Raw genomic sequence first — 9,299 nt, forward strand, 5'->3', positions numbered from 1 at the left:
GTTGTTGTTGTTGTTTTGAGACAGAATCTCCCTATAACCCCAGCTAGCATGGAACTCACATTGTAAACTAGGCTAGCGTTGATCTCATAGAGAGATCTGCCTGCCTCTGCCCTGGGAGTGCTGGGATTAAAGGTAGGCCCACAATACCCAGATTTTTTTTTTTCCATTAGCTGATGCTTTGAAAACACCACATAGCTGGTGAGATGGCTTCAGTGGGCAAAACCCTTCCTACTTGCTGGACAAGCCTGAGGACCTGAGTTCAGTTCCCTGAACCCATGAGAAAGTGGAAGAAAGGAACTCACTCCACAAAGTTTTCCTCTGACCTGCACATATGTGCTGTTCCTCTGCCCCACATCACATACACAAATAAATAACATAAAAATAACAAGAAAATAAAAACACATAGTATGTTGGAAGATTAAAAACAAAATAAAATAAATAAGAAACTGGCATGAATGAATCTAAGGAATGATAAGATTTACACAAATGTTAAAATGAACATTAGCATCCTCTCCCAAATGTTCCCTAACATGAACTTTACTTGAGGGCAGCTCAAAGAATGTAATGTTTATCTCTAGTCATTGACATCCAGAAGCATTCCTGGTATTTGGGTGAAGACTTTGTAGCTGGGTATGATATCAATAAAAAAAGAACTTCAAGAGCACAGACACAGTATCATAAATACGCATAGTACATTTCAGAATGGAAATTACTTTAGCATAACTAACACCAACAGTATGTAGAAGAAAGGATACAGCCAGATTGAAGAAAAACTCTGGAAAATCATTCTATACAATTTTAAATTAAGTCAATGTGCAATGAGAAACCATGATAAGTGTAGGGTTTTTTTAGAAGCCGAACAAATTGATTAAGTATAAAGTCTTCATGTTTTCACTGGTTCCAAACTGAGCTGAAAGTGATCATTTATTTTCATTGTTCTAAAAACCTAAATAATAATTTTTATCCTCATTTAGGTATGTTTGTGTGAATATATGTTATGTTTGCTCAGGTGCCCGCAGAGGACAAACGAGAGTGTGGGATCTTCTGGACCTGATTTAGAGGCAGTCGTGAGTAGTCTGACATGGGTGCTGGAAATTGCAATCAGGTCCCTTGGAAGAACAGGAGGTACTCTTAATGGCTGAACCATCACTCCAGCTTTTCAAAACTAATAATTCTTTATACCTAAAGAAAACCAAGAGGCTGGAGGGATATCTCAGTGGTTAAGAGCACTTTCTGCCCTGCAGAAGACGGGTTCAGTTCCCAGCTCCCACATGGCAGCTAACAATGGTCCACAACTTCAGTTCAAGGGGATACAACACATTCTTCTGACCTCCGTGGGCACTGCATGCATGTGGTGCCCTTACATACGTGCAGGCAATACATTCATACACATTAAAAAATTTAAAAAAACAGTGTACATGTTTTATCATGGACATGAACAAATCACTCCTATAAATGCAAATGTATGTATATATATACTAAATACTGCATGCTATCTATATATAAATATAAATTCATAAATTTCCATCTTCCCTTACTGAATTAAGCTAAAGTTACATGCTGAATGTCCTACATCACTTTATTTATTATGTATTTTATTACATTTTTACATTTTAGTTCAGCTATTTATTTCTTTAGCTTTTGTGATGATTAATATTGTCAGATTGGCAGGCTGGGGAACACCTAGGAGTCAACCTCTGCATACACCTCGGAGAGTGTTTCTAGATTGGTTAATTAAGGTGGGAAGATCCACCCTAAGTGTGGGTGGCATCAGCCATGGTCTGGGGTTCTGCACTGAGTAAAGAGGAGAAAATGAGCTGAATACCAGCATTCATCTCTTTCTGTTTCCTGTTGGAACATGACCAGACACCTCACACTTCTGCCACCTTCTCCTCCATAATGAACTGCACCCTGGAACTGGGAGCTAAAATAAATCCCTTCTTCCTTAAGTTGCTTTTGTCACAGCAACAAGAAAAGTAACTAATACAGAAAATTGGTACCAAGAAGCTAGGCCATTGCTGAGATAAATCTGATCATGTGATTCACAGACTTTTGCAACTGGTTTCTGTGTGAGAGGAATATGGAAGCCTGGACCTTTTTACCAGAAATGCCCTAAAATGTTGTGTGCAGGGTTTAGTGGGCCATTCTAGTGGGAACTTGAAGGTCACCAAGCCAAAAGAAATGCAGATAGTGGAGGCCCAGCAAATGCTAATGAGGGCCCAAAGATGAGAGAACTATATTGGAGATTGGGTTAGAAGTCATTCTTTATGCATTCCGGCAAAGAATCTGACTACATTCCATCCATGCCTTGAAAACATTCCTGAGGCTGAATCCAGAAGTAATGGGCTAGGTTGTTTGGGGCTTGATTTCAAGACAGCACAGTGTTCTGGCTGAGGCATGCATGGCTACTGCACATTGTTCATATTCATATCAAAATTAGGATGGGGAGAGAGAGAGAGAGAGAGAGAGAGAGAGAGAGAAGCAATATGTGACAGACTAGATTCCCTTCTAGGAGACTCTAAGAGACCGTTGCATAAGACAGTGAAGATGAATCCTAAGTTACCATGGGGACCCAGACTGTTACAGATACTAAGCCCATGGGATGTCCACAGAGGACAGCTGCAGACCCAGAGTACAGCTGGCCTGAGAGAGGCTATGTGTGCTGCAGGCAGCAGAGCTGGAGGGTGTGACTACTCAAGCCATTTGGAGACCAGATGGTGCTGTCGCTGGTCCCAAATGCCTAATATGGAGCTGCAGCAGTTGGTGTTTTCTCTGCTGGGTTTTTATTCTTGATTTGGTGAATTGGTCAGATTTTTTTCCTTGATATGCCCCTATCCTTCCTTTATGGAATGGAAATTTTACTCTGCCATTGTGTGTTGGAAATATGTAACTGATTTTTTTCATTTGGAGTTTTTTAAACTTATTTATTTGCCACTTACTGAGTGTGTTTGTGTGTCTGTGTCTGTGTGTTGATATTGTGTGCCATCGCACACATGTGGAGGCCTGTGGGCAACTTGCTGGGATTTGGGTCTCACTTTCTACCATATAGGTTCCAGGGACTGAGCCCAGTTCATCAGCCTTGGCAGCAAGTACCTTTACCCACTGAGTCTTCTCACTGGAGTGTAACTGTCTTTTTTATGTTATAAAGGTTCACAATTAAGAGATTACTTAAATCTCAGGAGACACTCTGCACATATACTTTTAAACAGTATTAGAGCTGTTACAGACCATGAGGAATTTTGAATTTGAATTGAGTGCATTTTGTATTATGAGATGGTCATGAGTCTGTGGAGACAAGGGAGGAACATTTGGTTGAAAATATTTTGAGCGTCAAGTTGACAAAGAGTGAACTGATGATGGTTAATATTGAGTGTCAACCTGGCAGGATCTAGAATTACTTAGCAGACTGATCTCTGGACATTTTGGGGAGGGAGTTTCTAGACTGTTAATTGAGTTGGGAAAACCCTCCCTAAATGAGGGCAGCACCATTGCATGTGCTGGGGTCCCGGGGCTGGAAAAAAAGGAGAAGTAAGCATTCATCATCTCTGTTTCCTGACTATGCATGTAATGTGGCCAGCCCCCTCAAGCTCCCTGTCAGACCATCCGCACTCTAATGGATTCTAACCTCACACTGTGAGCCAGAATAAACCTTTGCTTAAATTGCTTTTGTCAAGTATTTTGTAATAGCAGCAAGGAAAGTAATGCACAAAGCACCTAACTGAAGAAATATCATTTATGTTGTTTGTTTCTTTTTTGTTTGTTTTTGAGATAGGGGCTCACTGGCTGGCCGGGAACTCACTATGTAGAACCTGCCGGCCTTGAACTTACAGAGAGCTGCCTGTCTCTTCCTCCCAAGTGCTGTGATTAAAGTCATGCGACTCCTTGCATTTTGGCCATTAAGATATTTAAATTAAATGAAATATTTAGAATTTTAGCTTTTCCACATATGATTGGTTCTAATGAGACCCAATTCTAGAAATAGAGATCCTAACATAGGAGCAGACATATTGTTTATTTATCCAAATAGCCACTGACTGCCTAGTCAAGGTTTGACCCTGAGGTTAGCAAGGCTGAATCCCACCTGTGTGGAGCTTGCATTCCAGTAGAGAGAGGCATAGGTACTAGTAAGTGAAAGCAATCACTTGCTATGGTGCTATGATCAAAGAAGAGATGGTAAATGGTGTCCATGATGTGAGAGTTCGTTGATGAAAATGCATGAGTGGAGAGAGGCTAGAGCTAAGGTTCACAGAGCAAGTGATTGTTGAGATGGGAGTTGAAATAAGGGTATGTGTTCACAGATAGGGAGTTAGCTACCATTTCAAAGATGAGTACACAGAGGCTCATTAGGTTACTCAGACTAGTTAACTGAATGTGATGGTTAGTGCTAATTAACAACTTGACAGAATCTGGAATTAGTAGCAAAATGGGCCTCTGAGCCTGCCTGTTGGGGATTACCCTGTTTATATTAATTGAAATGGGAAGCATTACTCACTCTGGGTGGCACCTTTCCCTCCCTAGGATCCCGGATTGTACAAATGAAGAAATGGAACCAAGCAGATGCATGCATTGTTTCCCTCCTCTCTGTTTCCTGATTGTGGATGTGATGTGACCAGATGCCTTAGGCTCAGGCTGCCTTGACTTCCCCATCATCATGGACTGTTAAACAAAAAGAAATGCTTCTCCCTTAAGTTGCTTTCATCAAGATACTTTAACCCATCAACAGGAAAAGAAACTAAAGCACTGGACATGAGAGTTCATGGAAATCAGCCATTATTAATAATCCCATAAGTCTTTGCTTCGCTTATCCAGGAATATTAAAATGAGATTTATCTTCTTGCAAAGTCATGACCTGAAGTACCCAATAAGATATTTTGCTCATCTCTTTGAGATGCTCACTTTCATTCCCTGGAGTGATTTTTGAATTTATAATCTTGTGGCTTATTTTGTGTGTGTGTGTGTGTCTGTGTGTGTGTATACACATTTAGTTTTATTGTAACAAAGCAACTTATACACTTTTAACCTTTAAAACTGAGCATCATTTTCTTTCCTTTCCAGTAAAAACAAAAAATTTAAAAACAAGCAAAATTGGGGGCTAGAGAGATGGCTCAGTGATTGAGAACACTGGTCGCTCTTCCAGAAGACTCAGGTTCAAATCCCACCACCCACATGGCAGCTAACAAACTGTCCGTAACTCCAGTTCCAGGGGATCTGGCAGCCTCTTCTGTCCTCCATGGGCATTACATGACACTGTGCACTTATCTACATGCAGGCAATATACTCATATACATAAAATAAAAATAATAAATAAGCTCACCTCCCTCTACTTCCCTGGGCTGCACAACTCACCAGCCTCTCTCCTGGGTAAGTCCAGGGGCACCAACCATTCCTTGACTCCTCCAGCTTCATTCACACTTCCACCTCCCCAGCCCCATCTCTCCTCCTAGCCTGGGTATTGGCCCATTTCTTGTCTTGGCACCCCAGACACCAGGGCTGACCTCTCAGCCCAGAACTACCACTGCTTCCTGATCCTTTTCATCCAGACCAGCCCAGTTCCTTCTCACAGTCCCCAAGAGCCTTCTGGGCCTGATCCCACCCTCACCTCACTCTGCTTCTCTAGGCTGCACAACCTACCAGCCTCTCTCCTGGGTAAGTCCAGTGGTGCCCACTGCACCTTGACACCCCAGCCTCATTCACCCTCCAAGCTTCCCCACCCCATCTCTCCTCCTAGCCTGGGTACTGGCCCATTTCTTGTCTTGGCATCCCAGACACCAGGGCTGACCTCTCAGCCCAGAACCCCCACTGCTTCCTGATCCTTTGCATCCAGACCACCCCAGTTCCTTCTCAAGGCCCCCAGGAGTCCTCCGGGCATGGTCCTGCCCTCACCTCCCTCTGCTTTCCTGGGAGGGACAGCCACCAGATGCCCGAGACCAGCACCCAGGGCCCTAATCCCAGGCCAGTCCAGCCCCCAAATTCCTGAGGACAGTATCTTTCCTGGAGGGATCCAGAACTTAGGAGAAAGCCTGAGAGCATCTGCTCCATCTGAATTGGGCCTCTGTGGGAACTTCTGAAGACGAAAGCAATTTGGCCACTCCAATATAAAATCAAAAGAGAGAACTGGAAGCCTAGACCTACCAGCTTTACATGCCCAACAAGTAAACCACAAAGTCACATAAAGTTCACAAAAAGAAGCACACCTAAACTTGAAGGCTTGAGTCTCACACAAGAATCAGAAACTAAAAAAGAAATTCACATGTCAAATCACAGAGAAAAAATAACATGAAAAAACAAAATAACATATCCCCATCAAATACCAATAGTCCTCTAGAGCAGTACGAGAACTCCCTAGAGATAATGAGGGACATGGAACTCAAAAAGCAATTATTAACATGATAAAAGAATTCAGTGAATTTAAAGAACATACAAAAAAGAAATCAAAGAACTGAAGGAAGATAGGGATAAACTTCTGAATGAATTCAGAAAAGAGTTAGAAATACTAAAGAATACTCAGGCTGAAATGAAGAAGTATAGGCGAGCACACGCTGGGCTCTCAGGGTCCCAGCGCGCACTCCTGGGCAGTGAATGTTCCTCCGCTACTGAGGTCTACTCAGTCGATCCCGTCCCTATTTCACCTGTATACCTTCCTCAGGATGTGAGGTCCATTGGCCACTTGGACCACACGGGAAGCATATGAGGGACGGCGAAAGCCAGGGTGTCCGTGAGTCAGCGACGGAGGAATAGCGCCCCCCGGGGAGACTGGATCACAGGATTTAGTGTTACAGCTCAAGACAAGTGACTCAGCTCAGATCTCAGTGATTCAGCTCCAGCTCCAACTTTATTGGGGTAAAACTAGGACTATTTAAATATGATACTAAATTTGAAAACCTAAAAGAAATGGTCGGGTATCTAAAGGCATGGGAACCACCAAAACTAAACCAAGAAAAGATTAATAGCTTAAACAGATGCATAACATAAAAAGATATTGAAATAGTAATACAAAATCTCCTGACTAAAAAAGGACCAGATGGATTTACAGCAGAATTCTACCAAACATTTAAAGAAGATCTACATCCAATACTACTTAATTTATCCAAAAAGATAGAAATGGAGGGAGAACTTCCAAATTCCTTCTATGAAGCCAGCATCACTCTAATACCAAAGCCAGGTAAAGATACACCCAAAAAAGAAAACTATAGACCCATATCCTTAATGAACATAGATGCCAAAATTCTCAACACAATAGACATACAGACACACATCAAAAAATCATCCACAATGATCAAGTCAGCTTCATTCCAGAGATGAAGGGATGATTCCATATACATAAGTCAATAAACATCATAAATCATATAAATGGGCTCAAAGACAAGAACCACATGGTCATCTCAATAGATGCAGAGAAGGCCTTTGACAAAATTCAACATGCATTTATGTTCAAAGTCCTAGAGGGAATTGGACTGGAGGGAACATACCTCAACATAATTAAAGCCATATATAACAAACCCACAGCCAACATCATTCTAAATGGAGAAAAACTGGAAGCATTCCCATTGAAATCAGGAACCAGACAAGGTTATCCACTATCTCCACTTCTCTTTAACGTAGTGATTGGAACTCTTGCAAGAGCAATAAGACAAGAGAAGGAAATTCAAGGAGTAATAATTGGAAAAGAAGAGACCAAATTATCCCTTTTGCAGATGATATGAAATTATATCTAAGGGATGCCAAAAATTCCACCAGAAAACTCCTAGAAATTATTAACACGTTCAGTAAAGTAGGAGGTTACAAAATTAATCTACAGAAGTCTGTAGCCTTTCTATATACCAATAACAAGCAATCAGAGAAAAAAGTGCATAGAAATACCCCTTCACAATAGCTGCAAAAAAAAGTATCTTGGAATAAACCTGACCAAAGACATTAAATACCTCTACAATGAAAGCTATAAAACTTTAAAGAAAGAGGTTAAGGAAAACAGCAGAAAATGGAAGGACCTCCCATGCTCATGGATTGGAAGAATTAATACTGTGAAAATGACCATCCTACCCAAAGCGATTTATAGCTTCAATACAATGCCAATCAAGAACCCCATGAACTTTTTCACAGAATTGGAAAAAAAAATCCTAAGATTCATATGGAAACACAAAAGATCTCAGATCGTTAAAGCAACACTGAGCACTAAAAGCAATGCCAGGGGGATTACTATACCAGACTTTAAACTGTCACAGAGCTATAGTCATAAAAACAACATAGTACTGGCACAAAAATAGACCCATAGATCAATGTAACAAAATTGAAGACCCAAATATGAGTACATGCAATGTCAGCCACGTGATATTTGACAAAGGGGCCAAGAACATTCACTGGAGGAAAGACAGCTTGTTCAGCAAATGGTGCTGGCAAAACTGGATCTCCACCTGTAGAAGAATGAAACTAAACCCCTATTTTCACCATGAACAAAAGTCTATTCCAAATGGATCAAAGACCTCAAGTAAAGTCTGAAATTCTGAAACCGTTAGAAGAAAACATTGGGAAAAACCTGCACGATATAGGTGTAGGAAAGGATTTTCTAAACAAGACATCAGTTGCTCAGGAAACAAGGTCAAGAATCAACAAATGGGATCTCACTAAGCAAAAAAGCTTCTGTACATCAAAGGGGGCAACCAGGGAAGTGAAGCTAAAACCCACAAAACGGGAGAAAATGTTCACCAGTGACACATCTGACAGATATTTAACATCCAGAATATGTAACAAACTCAAAAAATAAGGACTCAAGAAAGGAAGTAACCCAATTAAAAGATGGACTAAGGAGATGAACAAAGAGTTTTCAAAAGAAGAAGTAAAGGTGGCTATGAAACATCTTAAAAGATGTTCAACATCACTAGTAATTAGGGAAATGCTAATTAAAACCACATTAAGATTTCATCTTACCCCAGTCAGACTGGCAAAAAAACTAAGATCAAGATAACAAACAATATGAAATGTTGGAGAGGATGTGGGGAAAGGGGAACACTCATCCACTGCAGGTGGGGCTGCACACTTGTTCAACCCCTATGGAAAGCAGTGTGGAGAACTCTTAAAAACTGCAAATGAACCTACCATTTGTACCACTCCTTGGCATATACCCAAAGAACTCATCCTATTGTACGTCCATGTTTGTTGCTGCTCTCTTCACAATAGCTAAGAGATGGAAACAACATAAGTGTGCATCAACTGACAAATGGATAGTGAAAATGTGGTACATTTACACAATGGAGTTCTACTCAGTGGTAAACAAAGACAAAATCATGAAATTTCCAGGTTAG

Source organism: Nannospalax galili, unplaced genomic scaffold (assembly GCF_000622305.1).
Source record: "Nannospalax galili isolate Female #2095 unplaced genomic scaffold, S.galili_v1.0 scaffold1953, whole genome shotgun sequence".
Taxonomy (NCBI): domain Eukaryota; kingdom Metazoa; phylum Chordata; class Mammalia; order Rodentia; family Spalacidae; genus Nannospalax; species Nannospalax galili.